The sequence below is a fragment of the Ranitomeya variabilis genome, chromosome 1 (genome assembly GCF_051348905.1).
Source record: "Ranitomeya variabilis isolate aRanVar5 chromosome 1, aRanVar5.hap1, whole genome shotgun sequence".
Lineage (NCBI taxonomy): Eukaryota > Metazoa > Chordata > Amphibia > Anura > Dendrobatidae > Ranitomeya > Ranitomeya variabilis.
In genome coordinates, this window is record NC_135232.1 from 753,031,280 (window position 1) to 753,047,275 (window position 15,996).

Genomic DNA, 15,996 nt, shown 5'->3' on the forward strand with positions numbered 1-15,996 from the left:
GTGGTCCTGCAGGTGGGGACCACAGACCACATCTCAGTACCAATGCTTTCTGGCTGATGTTTTGGCTCAGGTAGTGCAGCTCATCCAGGATGGCATATCAGTGCGAGCTGTGGCAAGAAGGTTTGCTTTTTTGCTGTCAGCGTAGTGTCCAGAGGCTGGAGGCGCTACCAGGAGACAGGCCAGTACACCAGGACATGTGGAGGGGGCCGTAGGAGGGCAACAACCCAACAGCAGGACCGCTACCTCAGCCTTTGTGCAAGGAGGAACAGGAGGAGCACTGCCAGAGCCCTGCAAAATGACCTCCAGCAGGCCACAAATGTGCATGTGTCTGCACAAACGGTTTAGTCTGTTTTGTCTTTTTCCTTCCTCTTAATCTCTGGGTGAATTTGGGCGCGGACATGGATGTTCAGGGTTTGTTTTCTCGTGTGGATCAGCTTGCTGCAAGAGTTCAGAGTATCCAAGATTATGTTGTTCAGACTCCAGCCTTAGAGCCTAGAATTCCTATTCCAGATTTGTTTTACGGAGATAGATCTAAGTTTTTGAACTTTAAAAATAACTGCAAATTGTTTTTTGCTTTGAAACCCCGTTCCTCTGGTGACCCCACTAAACAAATTAAAATAGTTATTTCTCTGCTGCGTGGTGACCCTCAGGACTGGGCATTCTCCCTTGAGTCAGGGGATCCGGCATTGCTTAATGTAGATGCATTTTTTCAATCGCTCGGATTATTGTATGACGAACCTAACTCTGTGGATCATGCGGAAAAAACCTTGTTGGCCCTGTGCCAGGGTCAGGAAGCGGCAGAATTATACTGCCAGAAATTTAGAAAATGGTCTGTGCTCACTAAATGGAATGAGGACGCTCTGGCAGCAATTTTCAGAAAGGGTCTTTCTGAAGCCCTTAAAGATGTTAGGTGGGGTTCCCCATTCTTTTTTGTTGCCAAGAAGGATGGCTCCTTGAGACCCTGTATTGATTATCGCCTCCTTAATAAGATCACGGTCAAATTCCAATACCCTTTACCTTTGCTCTCTGATTTGTTTGCTCGGATTAAGGGGGCTAGTTGGTTTACCAAGATTGACCTTCGAGGGGCATATAATCTTGTTCGTATTAAACAGGGTGACGAATGGAAAACTGCATTTAATACGCCCGAAGGCCATTTTGAATACCTGGTGATGCCTTTCGGGCTTTCTAATGCTCCTTCTGTATTTCAGTCCTTCATGCATGACATTTTCCGCAATTATCTTGATAAATTCTTGATTGTGTATTTGGATGATATTTTGATTTTTTCCAATGATTGGGAGTCTCATGTGAAGCAGGTCAGGATGGTATTCCAGATCCTTCGTGATAATGCTCTATTTGTGAAGGGGTCTAAGTGCCTATTTGGAGTTCAGAAGGTCTCTTTTTTGGGGTTTATTTTTTCTCCTTCGTCTATAGAAATGGATTCTGTTAAGGTCCAAGCCATTCATGACTGGATTCAACCCACATCTGTGAAGAGCCTTCAGAAATTTTTGGGCTTTGCTAATTTTTATCACCGTTTCATTGCCAACTTCTCTAGTGTGGTTAAGCCCCTGACCGATTTGACGAAGAAAGGCGCTGATGTGACAAATTGGTCCTCTGAGGCTGTTGAGGCCTTTCAGGAGCTTAAGCGCCGATTTACTTCTGCCCCTGTCTTGCGTCAGCTGGATGTGTCTCTTCCTTTTCAGGTTGAGGTTGACGCTTCTGAGATTGGGGCAGGGGCCGTTTTGTCACAGAGGAATTCTGATGGTTCCTTGATGAAACCATGTGCCTTCTTTTCCCGAAAGTTTTCGCCTGCGGAACGCAATTATGATGTCGGCAATCGGGAGTTGTTGGCTATGAAGTGGGCATTTGAGGAGTGGCGACATTGGCTTGAGGGAGCCAAGCACCGCGTTGTGGTCTTGACCGATCATAAGAATTTGATTTACCTCGAGTCGGCCAAGCGGCTGAACCCTAGACAGGCTCGATGGTCCCTGTTTTTCTCCCGTTTCGATTTTGTGGTTTCATATCTTCCGGGATCTAAGAATGTTAAAGCGAATGCCCTCTCTAGGAGGTTTTTGCCTGATTCTCCTGGAGTTCTTGAGCCGGTTGGCATTCTTAGGGAAGGGGTGATTCTTTCTGCCATCTCCCCTGATTTACGGCGGGTGCTTCAGGAATTTCAGGCTGATAAACCTGACCGCTGTCCTGTGGGGAAGCTGTTTGTTCCTGATAGATGGACAAGTAAGGTAATTTCTGAGGTCCATTGTTCGGTGTTGGCCGGTCATCCTGGGATTTTTGGTACCAGAGATTTGGTGGCTAGGTCCTTTTGGTGGCCTTCCTTGTCGCGGGATGTGCGTTCTTTTGTGCAGTCCTGTGGGACTTGTGCCCGGGCTAAGCCTTGCTGTTCCCGCGCTAGTGGGTTGCTTTTGCCTTTGCCTGTCCCTGAGAGGCCCTGGACGCATATTTCCATGGATTTTATTTCGGATCTTCCTGTGTCCCAGAGGATGTCTGTTATCTGGGTGGTTTGTGACCGGTTCTCTAAAATGGTCCATTTGGTACCTTTGCCTAAATTGCCTTCCTCTTCTGATTTGGTTCCATTGTTTTTTCAGCATGTGGTTCGCTTGCATGGCATTCCGGAAAATATTGTGTCTGACAGAGGTTCCCAGTTCGTTTCCAGGTTTTGGCGGGCCTTTTGTGCTAGGATGGGCATTAATTTGTCTTTTTCTTCGGCGTTCCATCCTCAGACAAATGGCCAAACTGAGCGAACTAATCAAACCTTGGAAACCTATTTGAGATGCTTTGTGTCTGCTGATCAGGATGATTGGGTGGCTTTCTTGCCGTTGGCCGAGTTTGCCCTTAATAATCGGGCCAGTTCGGCTACTTTGGTTTCGCCTTTTTTTTGTAATTTTGGTTTCCATCCTCGTTTTTCTTCAGGGCAGGTTGAGCCTTCTGATTGTCCTGGTGTAGATTCTGTGATGGACAGGTTACAGCAGATTTGGACTCATGTGGTAGACAATTTGACGTTGTCTCAGGAAAAGGCTCAGCGTTTTGCTAACCGCTGTCGGTGTGTTGGTCCTCGGCTTCGTGTGGGGGATTTAGTCTGGTTATCTTCTCGTCATGTTCCTATGAAGGTTTCTTCCCCTAAGTTCAAGCCTTGGTTTATTGGTCCTTATAAGATTTCTGAGATTATCAATCCAGTGTCTTTTCGTTTGGCCCTTCCAGCCTCTTTTGCCATCCACAATGTTTTCCATAGATCTTTGTTGCGGAGATATGTGGTACCCGTTGTTTCCTCTGTTGATCCTCCTGCCCCGGTGTTGGTTGAGGGGGAGTTGGAATATGTGGTTGAGAAAATTTGGGATTCTCGTTTTTCGAGGCGGAGGCTTCAGTATCTTGTCAAGTGGAAGGCTTATGGCCAGGAGGATAATTCTTGGGTGGTTGCCTCCGATGTCCATGCTGCCGATTTGGTTCGTGCTTTTCACTTGGCTCGTCCTGATCGGCCTGGGGGCTCTGGTGAGGGTTCGGTGACCCCTCCTCAAGGGGGGGTACTGTTGTGAATTCCGCTCTTGGGCTCCCTCCGGTGGTTGTAAGTAGCACTTTTGTGAATTCTGCTCTTGGGCTCCCTCCTGTGGTTTTGAGTGGTATAGCTGCTTCTTGGATTTAGCATCAGCAGCTGCTTCCACTGATCGTCTTTCTGGCTCGGCTTTTTAGTCTGGCCTTATCCCTCAATCAATGCCAGTTGTCAATTGTTCCTGCTTGGAGTCACTGCTCTTTTGGATTTCCCTGACACTCTGTCCAGTTCAGCAAAGATAAGTCCTTGCTTGTCCTTTTGCAGTCCACTTGTTGTGGACTTTATTGTTCAGCACATTCTATGTTTTGCTCATTTGTCCAGCTTATCAGTATGGATCTATTCAGCTAAGCTGGAAGCTCTGGGCTGCAGATTTTGCCCTCCACACCTTTAGTCAGGTGTGGAGATTTTTGCATATCTCTGCGGTGGACTTTTTCTAGTTTTTATTACTGACCGCACAGTGTTCTTTCCTGTACTATCTATCTAGCTAGAAGTGGCCTCCTTTGCTAAATCTTGTTTCATACTACGTATGTCATTTCCTTCTCCTCTCACAGTCATTATTTGTGGGGGGCTGTCCTATCCTTTGGGGATTTTCTCTGAGGCAAGATAGCCTTCCTATTTCTACCTTTAGGGGTAGCTAGTTCTCCGGCTGTGACGAGGTGTGCAGGGAGTGACAGGAACATCCCACGGCTACTGCTAGTGTTGTGTTAAGATCAGGAACTGCGGTCTGCATAGTTACCACCTGCTCAGAGCTAGTCGCATGTCGCTCCTAAATTACCAGTCCATAACATGACCCGCCCGTTCCCCAGACCTGAATCCAGTTGAACACATCTGGAACATCATGTCTCACACCATCCACCAACGTCACACTGCACCACAGATTGTCCAGGAGTTGGCGGATGCTTTAGTCCAGGTCTGGGAGGAGATCCCTCAGGAGACCATCTGCCGCCTCATCAGGAGCATGCCCAGGCATTGTAGGGAGATCATACAGGCACGTGGAGGCCACACACACTACTGAGCATCATTTCCTTGTCTTGAGGCATTTCCACTGAAGTTGGATCAGCCTGTAACTTCATTTTCCACTTTGATTTTGAGCATCATTCCAACTCCAGACCTCCATGGGATATTATTTGTGATTTACGTTAATCATTTTTTACATTTTATTGTTCTCAACACATTCCACTATGTAATGAATAAAGATTTACAACTGGAATATTTAATTCAGTGATATCTAGAATGTGGGATTTTAGTGTTCCCGTTATTATTTTAAGCAGTGTATATATCCAATGAAAAACAAGATATATACTAAGGGCTAGTGAGAGCGGGAGATAGGCTAGTATAAGGAACTAACTCTAGATACACCTGCCCACCACAGTAGTATAATTTATAAAACCTACTGTCTTTTATTCAGATGTCACCTTAATATGACTGAATCAAATACAAAAGAAGACTATGGCCTTACATGCAAGGCCTCATCTATGAGAGCAATGTAAATAATTGCCTAAGGGACATGGGAAAATCAGAACCTGCTATAACTAAAGACAAATAATTTATTGTAGCTCCTTAGTACTGACAGTATATTGAAAGAATAATGTGCCTTATGGCTTGACCATTCACACTAAGCCGATGTGAGGAAAGGGAGCGCTGGCCTTACAATAAGTCCCTATTAGACCCCTACCTGTTTGAGGACGTTGGCACCCTAAGATGCCTGCACCTGCTCGTGCGTCAACTTCCCATATGCTCCTGCAGCGGACCCAAGAGCAGATGTATAGTAGGAAACAGAGGGTCCGTTGAGTTTATGTGCTAAAGTTATAGAATCAGGCCTGGATTGCTAACCTGCCCAGCCGGGCAGATGCCCGGTGGGCTGGCGGCTCTGTAATACAAAGTGGGCCGCCGCCGGCCCTTTAAATCAGGGGTGGGGAACCTCTGGCCTGCAGGCCACAGGTACCCGGAGTCCGCAATGCTCTGGTGGCAGCCCTGTCCTGCCAGCTGCCAGCCGTTTCACCCCCAAGTGCACAAAGCATTAATTACAGAACGCTGCGTGCACATGAATTATGATGTCATTGGGGTGGGCGGGGTTAGTGCCAGGGTTGGCGGGGTTAGCACCCAATGCTCTCCCGTCCTCCTGTGTTGGAAGAAGAGCTGCTGCCAGAGAGTCCAGAGCGCTCTCTTTGCCAGCAGCTCTGCAGGTGATCTGTGCCCCTCAGCTATGTGCCCCCCCAGCTATGTGCCCCAATATAATCTCTGTGCCCCCATGTGATCTCTGTGCCCTCCAACTATATGCATCCCTGTGATTTCTGTGGCTTCTAGCCATGTGATCTCTGTGCCCCCTGTGATCTCTGGCCCCAGCTCTGTGCCCCCTGTGATCTCTGTGCCCCATAGCTATGTGCCCCCTGTGATTTCTGTGCCCCAGCTATATCCCCCTGTGATTTCTGCGCCCTCCAGCTATATGCCTTCCTGTGATCTCTGTGCCCCCCAGCTATATGCCGCCCTGTGATCTCTGTGCCCCCCAGCTATATGCCCCCGTGGTCCCTGTGCCCCCATGCTATGTACCCCCTGTGATATTTGTGCCTCCATGTGATCTCTGTGCCTCCTATGATCCCTGTCCCTTCCAGCTATGTGCCCCCCAGCTCTGTGCCCCTCCGTTATCTCTGCCCTCCAGCTATGTGCCTTCCTGTGATTTATGTGCCCTCCTGTGATATTCGTGCCACCCCCTGGTGATCTCTGTACCCCCTGTGATCTTTGTGCCCTCCCTGTGATCTTTGTGTCACCCCTGTGATCTTCGTGCCACCCCCCTTTCATCCAGGTCCCCCTGGTGATCTATGAGCTGCACTCGTTGATCTATGTGCCTCCCCAGCAATGCCTGTCCTCCCCCCCAGTGCTGTATATCCAATTTTTTGTTTCCTGCTCTACTCACCGTCCGAGCCAGGGACCCGCTCCTGTGCACGCCCGACGATGGACGCACCTCAGCTGTTCTTCTTTCCCCCCATCTCAGCTACCTGGGTGAGTCCCAATATGGAAACTTTGTTTTATGTAAATACAGCACTTGCACTATCACCTGTATACTGTATATAGACCACTGTGTATACATTATATAGGTGATATGCAACTCTGCTGTATATACATTATGTAGGTAATACTGACTGCTAAATCTGTGTAATCACAGTATCACCCATATAATGTATATACAGCAGTCTATATACATTACTGTATATAGGGGATACTGTGACTTATAAACACAATATATGGGTGATACTGCTGTATATATGTTACATAGGTGATACTGCCACTATACACCCCATTCACAGTATCACCTATATAATGTACTGTATATGGAGTCTCATATGGGCCCCATTATACAGTATATGGAGCATTATATGGGGCCCATTCTGTTTGGAGTTTCGAGCATTATATGGGGCCCATCATATTCTGTATGGAGCATTATATGGGGCCCTTTCTGTATGGAGCATTTGAGCATTATATGGGGCTTATTATACTGTTTGGAGCATTATATGGGGCTCATTATACTGTATGGAGCAATATATGGGGCTCATTATTCTGTATGGAGAAATATATGGCACTCATTATTCAGTATTGGAGCAATACATGGGGCTCATTATACTGTATGGAGCACTGTGTGGTACCCATAATTCTGTATGGAGCATTATATGGGGAGAATTCTGTATGGAGCAATATATGGGGCTCATGATACTATATGGAACAATTTATGGGGCTCATTATACTGTATGGAGCACTATGTGGTACCCATAATACTGTATGGAGTAATATATGGGGCATGTTATTCTGTATGGAGGGCTATGTGGTGGCCACAATACTGTATGGAGGACTATGTGGTGCCCATAATACTGTATGGAGCATTATATGGGGCTTATTGTTCTGTATGGAGAAATATATCGGGCTCATTATTTATGGAGCAATATATGGGGCTTATAATACTGTATGGAGCACTATGTGGTACACATAATACTGTATGGAGCAATATATGTGGCATGTCATTCTGTATAGAGGGCTATGTGGTGGCCACAATATTGTATAGAGGACTATGTGGTGCCCATAATGTATGGAGCAATATATGGGGCTCATTATACTGTATGGAGCAATATATGGGGCATATTATTCTGTTTGGAGGGCTATGTGGTGTCCACAATACTTTATGGAGGACTATGTGGTGCCCAAAATACTGTATGGAGCAATATTTGGTGCTCATTATACTGTATGGACCAATATATGGGGCATGTTATCCTGTATGGAGGGCTATGTGGTGCCCCGAATAATGTATGGAGCGCTATGCGGTGCCCATAATACTGCATGGAGCACTATGTGGTACCCATAATACTGTATGGATCAATATATGGGGCTCATTATACTGTATGGAGCAATATATGGGGCATGTTATTCTGCATGGAGGGCTATGTGGTGCCCATAATACTGTATGGAGGACTATACTGTCTGACTTATGACCTATTGTAGAATGTACAATAGATATCACTCATGTAATGTAACAAGTGAAATCATTGACATTGTACTCTACCTATATTTCTCTGCTGTATCTGTGCATTATGAATTGTGGTATGTGTTTAAGGGGCCCAATGAGACTTTCACCTGGGGCCCACAAAAACCTGGAGCCGGCACTGTAGACACTGCACAGTACCACTTCTCCTGTCCTGTTGTCGAAGAGGCGACATTGGACTTTGTGAGGGTCAATATTGGTTTAGTATCTTCAATATTACTATGGCCAAATAAAAATAAAACGTTGGAAAAGCTGTTTAAATGGATTATCCCAAGTAATCCCCTCTCATCTGGATAGGAGATCCGACTGCAGCAGGGGCTGACTGGCCCAGGTGGCAAAGAGGCAAATGCCCCCCGGGCCACTCCCCAAGCAGCTGTTCAGGGCCGGCTGCCTGGTGGTGGCTACAGCCACACAGCAAATTGTGCGCAGCCATGTCTGCTGTACTGTGATGCGGTCGGCAGCAGACACAGCCGCATCACAGTTAGCGCACACGTCTGCGCTGGGGCCGGGAGCTATGCTTGGCTGTCACCTTGATGGCTGCACAGCTTCTGATCCCTTCATATTCTCTATACTTCCAGGTTAGGTGTCAAACATGCGCGGTGGCATCATCACGCACGGGCCGACATGTCCCGAAAGCTAGAAGCAGAGAGGTGCTGCAGGGGAGCGACTGGTGAGGTATGAAAAACTTTTTTGTTTTCTTTATAAAATAAATTTAATGGTGGGTAACTGCAAGTGATTAAGTGGGGGGGGGGGTGTAAGGAGACTGCACATGATGGAATTTGGGGGTTAAAGGAGACTGCACATAATGGAGTGAGGGGGTAAGTGGGCCTGCACATGATGAAGGGGGAGTGGGGCTGTACATGATGAAGGGGGAGTGGGGCTGCACATGATAAGGGGGAGTGAGGCTGGACATGATGGAGTTTAGTGGATAAAGGAGACTGCACATGATGAAGTGGGGAGAGTGGGGCTGTACATGGTGGAATGGGGCTGCACATGATGAAGTGGGGAAAATTGGGATTGCGCATGATGAAGGGAGAGTGGGGCTGCACATGAAGTGGGGGTAAGGGGGACTGCACATGATGAAGTGGGAGGGAGTAAGGGGGACTGCATATGATGAATTGGGGGTTAAGGGGGACTGCACATGATGAAGTGGGGGGTAAGGTGAACTACACATGAAGTGGGGGGTAATGGGGACTGCACATGATAAAGTGAGGGGTAAGATGGACTGCACATGATGAAGTGGGTGGGTAATGGGCACTGCACATGATGAAGTGGGGGGAAGGGGACTGCAAGACTGCACATGATGAAGTGTGCCTGAGGTGGGACTGCTCATGATTAAATGGAAGGGGGATAGGGGGCTGCAAATGATGAAAGGGCACTGCAGGTGAAGCGAGGGGGTGATAGGGGACTGCAATGAATGAAGTAAGGGGACTTCAAATTAAAGTGGGGGGGACTGCAAATGATGAATTCAGTGTGAGGGACAGGGGACAGCAATTTAATTGAAGGTGGGGGTGGGGAGAGCAAATGATCATTGAAGAGGGGTGGGGAGAGCAAATGATCATTGAAAAGGGGGTGGGGAGAGCAAATGATGATCTAGGGGAAGAACAAATAAAGAATTTTAAGGGTGGGGGAGTAAATGATGTATTGAATGTGGGGTAGAGCAGTTGATAATGAATAGAGGGTGGGAGAGAAAGACATGACAATGAATTGGGGTGGGAGGGGCATGTAACTATAATGAATCGGGGTTAGGGTTAGAGTGGTAGGTACATAGTGGGGGCGTTGAGGATGAAGTGACTGGTAATGAATTGGGGGAAAGAGTACAGGTGCTAATTAATTTATATATTAAATGGAGAAAGTGGCTATTTATAGTTAGTGGGTGCACAGTGGTGGATTATAATTTATATTTGGAATGGTGGGTTAATAATAATAAATAATAATTATAATTTATTTCTATAGTGCCAACATATTCCGCAACACTTTACATTTTAGAGGGGACTTGTACAGACAATGGACATTAAGCATAACAATAAACACATAGATCAACAGATACCAAAAGGAATGAGGGCCCTTCTCGCAAGCTTACAATCTATGGGGTTGCATAATAACCAATTATATATTGATTGTGGGTGCACCTCTGTATTCAGATGTGTAGTGTAGAAGAAAGGGAAAAAGTGGGGAATGTGCTCTGGAAGCCGTGCTCTAGGTAACTGTGTTATTTTGTGCAGAGACGAGTCCTGGCTGGAAGAAGTGACGGCGGTCTGTGCTGGATGAAAATGAAAAGCAAAGATGAAGGACTTCAGCTAGAAACGTCACTAGTGAGTCAGAGTATTACCTATACTCTGACACTATACACTGTATATTATATACAAAGCTCCTGTGTATAATGTCACTGGCAGTGGTGATCACTGTATTACCTGTACACCAACACCTTATGCAGATCTCCTGTGTATAATGTCACGAGTGATCACTGTATTATCTTTACACTGACAGTAAATACAGAGTTCCTATATACAATGGCACTTAGCATTGTGATTTTTTTAAATTAATGATCAGTATTGTAGTATACAAGTAGCAAAAGGTGTACACTCCCTGACAGAAGTTATGTCGCTTATCCATGTTATGTAAATAAAAGGTTATAACCTGACGTTAAATTCATCCTTTGGTTGTATAAATTATTCTTTTGAAAGTTGAAACCCTCCAAAATGTGGTTTAGGTTACGAAAAAAAATTGGCATCAATGCAGAAATATTGATCAGTTAATGGACACAGAATGGTCAGATTTTAGCAAGACAAAAGTTTTGTCGCCTGGTCATATAATGCACCCTGTTATGGTTTCCAATGGCAAGGAAACATCAGAAGCATAGAATAAACGGACAAGCTCTCGGGTGATGGAAACTAGAGCTGACCGCGATGCTAAACCTACACACCACACTAGAAGTAGCCAGGGGGCATTCCTGCGTTGTCTCTAGATGCCGCGCGCCAGCCGGAGAACTAACTACCCCTGGTAGAAGAAAACACAGTCCTGGCTTGCCTCCAGAGAATGTCCCCACAGGAGATAGCAGCCCCCCACATATAATAACGGTGAGAGCAGATGAAAAGACACACGTAGTATGAAAGCAGATTTAGCACAGAGAGGCCCGCTAACTAAATAGCAGAAAGATACAACAGAGGACTTCGCGGTCAGCTGCAAAACCCTTCAAAACACCATCCTGAAATTACCTTAACTCATGTGACAACTCATGCCACTGGAGTGGTAATTTCAGCCCAACAAGAGCTTCCAGCTGCAGAGATTCACATAAGTGCAAACTGGACAAAACATACAAAAATAGGCTTAAGGACTAAAGTGTCCAACTTAGCTGAGCAGAAAACTGGGAGCAGGAACATGCAACAGAATCACTCTGGATACATTGATGGCCAGCATTAGAATGACTGAGAAGCAAGGTTAAATAGGATACTCCCACATCCTGATAGGAACAGGTGAACTGAGAAGGCAAAGCTTGCAGGACACCAGTACCACAAGAGACCACCGGGGGAGCCCACGAACCGAATCACAACAGTACCCCCCCTTAAGGAGGGGGCACCGAACCCTCACAAGAACCACCAGGGCGATCTGGATGAGCCCTATGAAAGGCACGGACCAAATCAGAAGCATGAACATCAGAAGCTGTAACCCAAGAATTATCCTCTTGACCGTAGCCCTTCCATTTCACCAGATATTGAAGTCTCCGTCTGGAAACACGGGAGTCCAAGATTTTCTCCACCACGTACTCCAATTCACCCTCAACCAGCACAGGAGCAGGAGGCTCAACAGAAGGCACAAGTGGTACCTCATACCTCCGCAATAATGACCGATGGAAGACATTATGGATAGCAAAGGATGCTGGGAGGTCCAAACGAAAAGACACAGGGTTAAGAATTTCCAAAATCTTATAAGGACCGATGAACCGAGGCTTAAACTTAGGAGAAGAGACCCTCATAGGGACAAAACGGGAGGACAACCACACCAAGTCCCCAACACGAAGACGAGGACCAACACGACGATGGCGATTAGCAAAACGTTGAGTCCTCTCCTGGGACAACTCCAAATTGTCCACCACCTGCCCCCAAATACGATGCAACCTATCCACCATGGTATCCACTCCAGGACAATCCAAAGACTCCACCTGACCAGATGAAAAACGAGGATGGAACCCTGAATTGCAAAAGAAAGGGGAGACCAAAGTGGCAGAACTGGCCCAATTATTAAGGGCAAACTCAGCCAACGGCAAAAAGGAGACCCAGTCATCCTGATCAGCAGACACGAAACACCTCAAATAAGTCTCCAAGGTCTGATTAGTACGTTCCGTCTGGCCATTTGTCTGGGGATGAAATGCAGACGAAAAAGACAAATCAATGCCCATCCTGGCACAAAACGCCCGCCAAAATCTGGACACAAACTGGGATCCCCTGTCGGAAACGATATTCTCCGGAATACCATGCAGCCGAACCACATTCTGAAAAAACAGGGGCACCAACTCAGATGAGGAAGGCAGCTTGGGCAAGGGCACCAAATGAACCATCTTAGAAAAGCGGTCACACACCACCCAAATGACGGACATCTTCTGAGAAACAGGGAGATCAGAAATAAAATCCATAGAGATGTGTGTCCAAGGCCTCTTAGGAACAGGCAAGGGCAACAACAACCCACTAGCCCGAGAACAACAAGGCTTGGCCCGAGCACAAACATCGCAAGACTGCACAAAAGTACGCACGTCCCGAGACAGGGAAGGCCACCAGAAGGACCTAGCCACCAAATCTCTGGTACCAAAAATTCCCGGATGACCTGCCAACGCAGAAGAATGAACCTCCGAGATGACTCTATTGGTCCACTCATCCGGCACAAACAATCTACCAGGCGGACAACGATCAGGCCGATCCGCCTGAAACTCTTGTAAAGCACGTCGCAGGTCTGGGAAGACAGCAGACAATATCACCCCATCCTTAAGTATACCCGTAGGTTTAGAATCACCAGGGGAATCAGGTTCAAAACTCCTAGAAAGGGCATCCGCCTTCACATTCTTAGTACCTGGCAGATACGAAACCACAAAATTAAACCGGGAGAAAAACAACGACCAGCGCGCCTGTCTAGGATTCAGACGTCTGGCCGACTCAAGATAAATCAAATTTTTGTGATCAGTCAAGACCACCACCTGATGTTTAGCACCCTCAAGCCAATGACGCCACTCCTCGAATGCCCACTTCATCGCCAAAAGCTCCCGATTACCGACGTCATAATTTCGCTCGGTGGGCGAAAATTTTCGAGAAAAGAACGCACAAGGTCTCATCACTGAACAATCTGAACTTTTCTGCGACAAAACCGCCCCCGCTCCGATCTCGGAAGCATCAACTTCCACCTGAAAAGGAAGAGAAACATCAGGCTGGCACAACACCGGAGCAGAAGAAAAACGGCGCTTAAGCTCCCGAAAGGCCTCCACAGCAGCAGGAGACCAATCTGCAACATCAGCACCCTTTTTAGTCAAATCAGTCAAAGGCCTGACAACGCTAGAAAAACCAGTTATGAATCGACGATAAAAGTTAGCAAAGCCCAAAAATTTCTGAAGGCCCTTAAGAGAAGTCGGTTGCGTCCAGTCACAAATAGCCCGAACCTTCACAGGATCCATCTCAATAGAAGAGGGGGAAAAAATGTACCCCAAAAAAGAAATCTTCTGAACCCCAAAAACACACTTTGAACCTTTAACAAACAAAGAATTGGTCCGCAAAACCTGAAAAACCCTCCTAACTTGTTGAACATGAGATTCCCAGTCATCCGAAAAAATCAAGATATCGTCCAAATACACAATCATAAATTTATCCAGATATTCACGGAAAATATTGTGCATAAAAGACTGAAAGACCGAAGGGGCATTTGACAGACCAAAAGGCATCACCAAATACTCAAAATGGCCCTCGGGCGTATTAAATGCGGTTTTCCACTCATCCCCCTGCTTAATTCGCACCAAATTATACGCACCGCGAAGATCAATCTTAGAGAACCACTTAGCCCCCTCAATGCGAGCAAATAAATCTGTCAGCAATGGCAAAGGATACTGATACTTGACTGTGATCTTATTCAAGAGTCTATAATCAATACAAGGTCTCAAAGAACCATCGCTTTTAGCTACGAAAAAGAACCCCGCTCCAAGAGGAGACGAAGAAGGACGAATATGTCCCTTTTCCAAGGACTCCCTAATATACTCTCGCATGGCAGCATGTTCAGGTACAGACAGATTGAATAGACGACCCTTAGGAAATTTACTGCCAGGGATCAAATCTATGGCGCAATCGCAATCTCTGTGAGGAGGAAGAGAATTAAGAGTAGATTCCTCAAAAACCTCACGATAATCAGACAAAAACTCAGGAATTTCAGAGGGAATAGATGAAGCAATGGAGACCAAAGATGTGTCCCCATGATTTCCCTGACATCCCCAGCTTAGTACAGACATTGTTTTCCAGTCAAGGACTGGGTTATGAGTTTGCAACCATGGCAATCCCAGTACCAACACATCATGTAGATTATACAGTACAAGGAAGCGAATCACCTCTTGATGGTCTGGAGTCATACGCATAGTCACTTGTGTCCAGTATTGTGGTTTATTACTAGCCAATGGTGTAGAATCAATACCCTTTAAAGGTATAGGAACTTCCAGAGGCTCTAGATCAAACCCACAGCGCCTGGCAAAGGACCAATCCATAAGACTCAAAGCGGCGCCAGAATCCACATACGCATCCGCAACAATAGAAGATAACGAACAAATTAGAGTTACAGACAAAATAAACTTGGACTGCAAAGTGCCAATAGCAGAGGATTTATCAACTTTCTTTGTTCGTTTAGAGCATGCTGATATAACATGAGTAGAATTTCCACAATAGAAGCACAAATGATTTTTGCGCCTATAAATCTGTCGTTCCCTTCTGGACAGAAAGCTATCACATTGCATACTCTGTGGTGCCTCTTCAGAAGACACCGCCAACTGGTGCACAGGTTTGCGTTCCCGTAAACGCCGATCAATCTGAATTGCCATTGTCATGGACTCATTCAGACCAGTAGGCGCAGGAAACCCCACCATGACGTCTTTTACAGCATCAGAGAGACCTTCTCTGAAAATTGCCGCCAGAGCACACTCATTCCACTGAGTAAGCACAGACCATTTTCGAAATTTTTGGCAATATATTTCGGCTTCATCTTGCCCCTGAGAGAGGGCTATTAGGGCTTTCTCAGCCTGAATCTCCAAATTTGGTTCCTCATAAAGCAACCCCAAAGCCAGAAAAAACGCATCCACATTGAGCAACGCAGGATCCCCTGGTGCCAATGAAAATGCCCAATTTTGGGGGTCACCCCGCAGTAAAGAAATAACAATTTTTACCTGCTGGGCAGGATCTCCAGCAGAATGAGATCTCAGCGAAAGAAACAATTTACAATTGTATTTAAAATTTAGAAAACAAGATCGATCTCCAGAAAAAAACTCCGGTATAGGAATTTTAGGTTCAGACCGAGGAGCATGTAACAAAAAATCTTGTATATTCTGAACTTTAGAGGCAAGATTATACAAATTGGTAGCCAGACTCTGGGGATCCATATTTCAACAGATAAAGTCTGAGCCATTCAGGGGTTAAGAGGAGAGGAAAACAGGAGACTGCAATTAGAGCTGGAGTGCAACTTCAGAGGAAAAAAAAAAAAAAAGTTTCACACAGTTCCTTTTCTCTCCTGCTTCAGCCTAACTCATCCCCCCACATATAATAACGGTGAGAGCAGATGAAAAGACACACGTAGTATGAAAGCAGATTTAGCACAGAGAGGCCCGCTAACTAAATAGCAGAAAGATACAACAGAGGACTTCGCGGTCAGCTGCAAAACCCTTCAAAACACCATC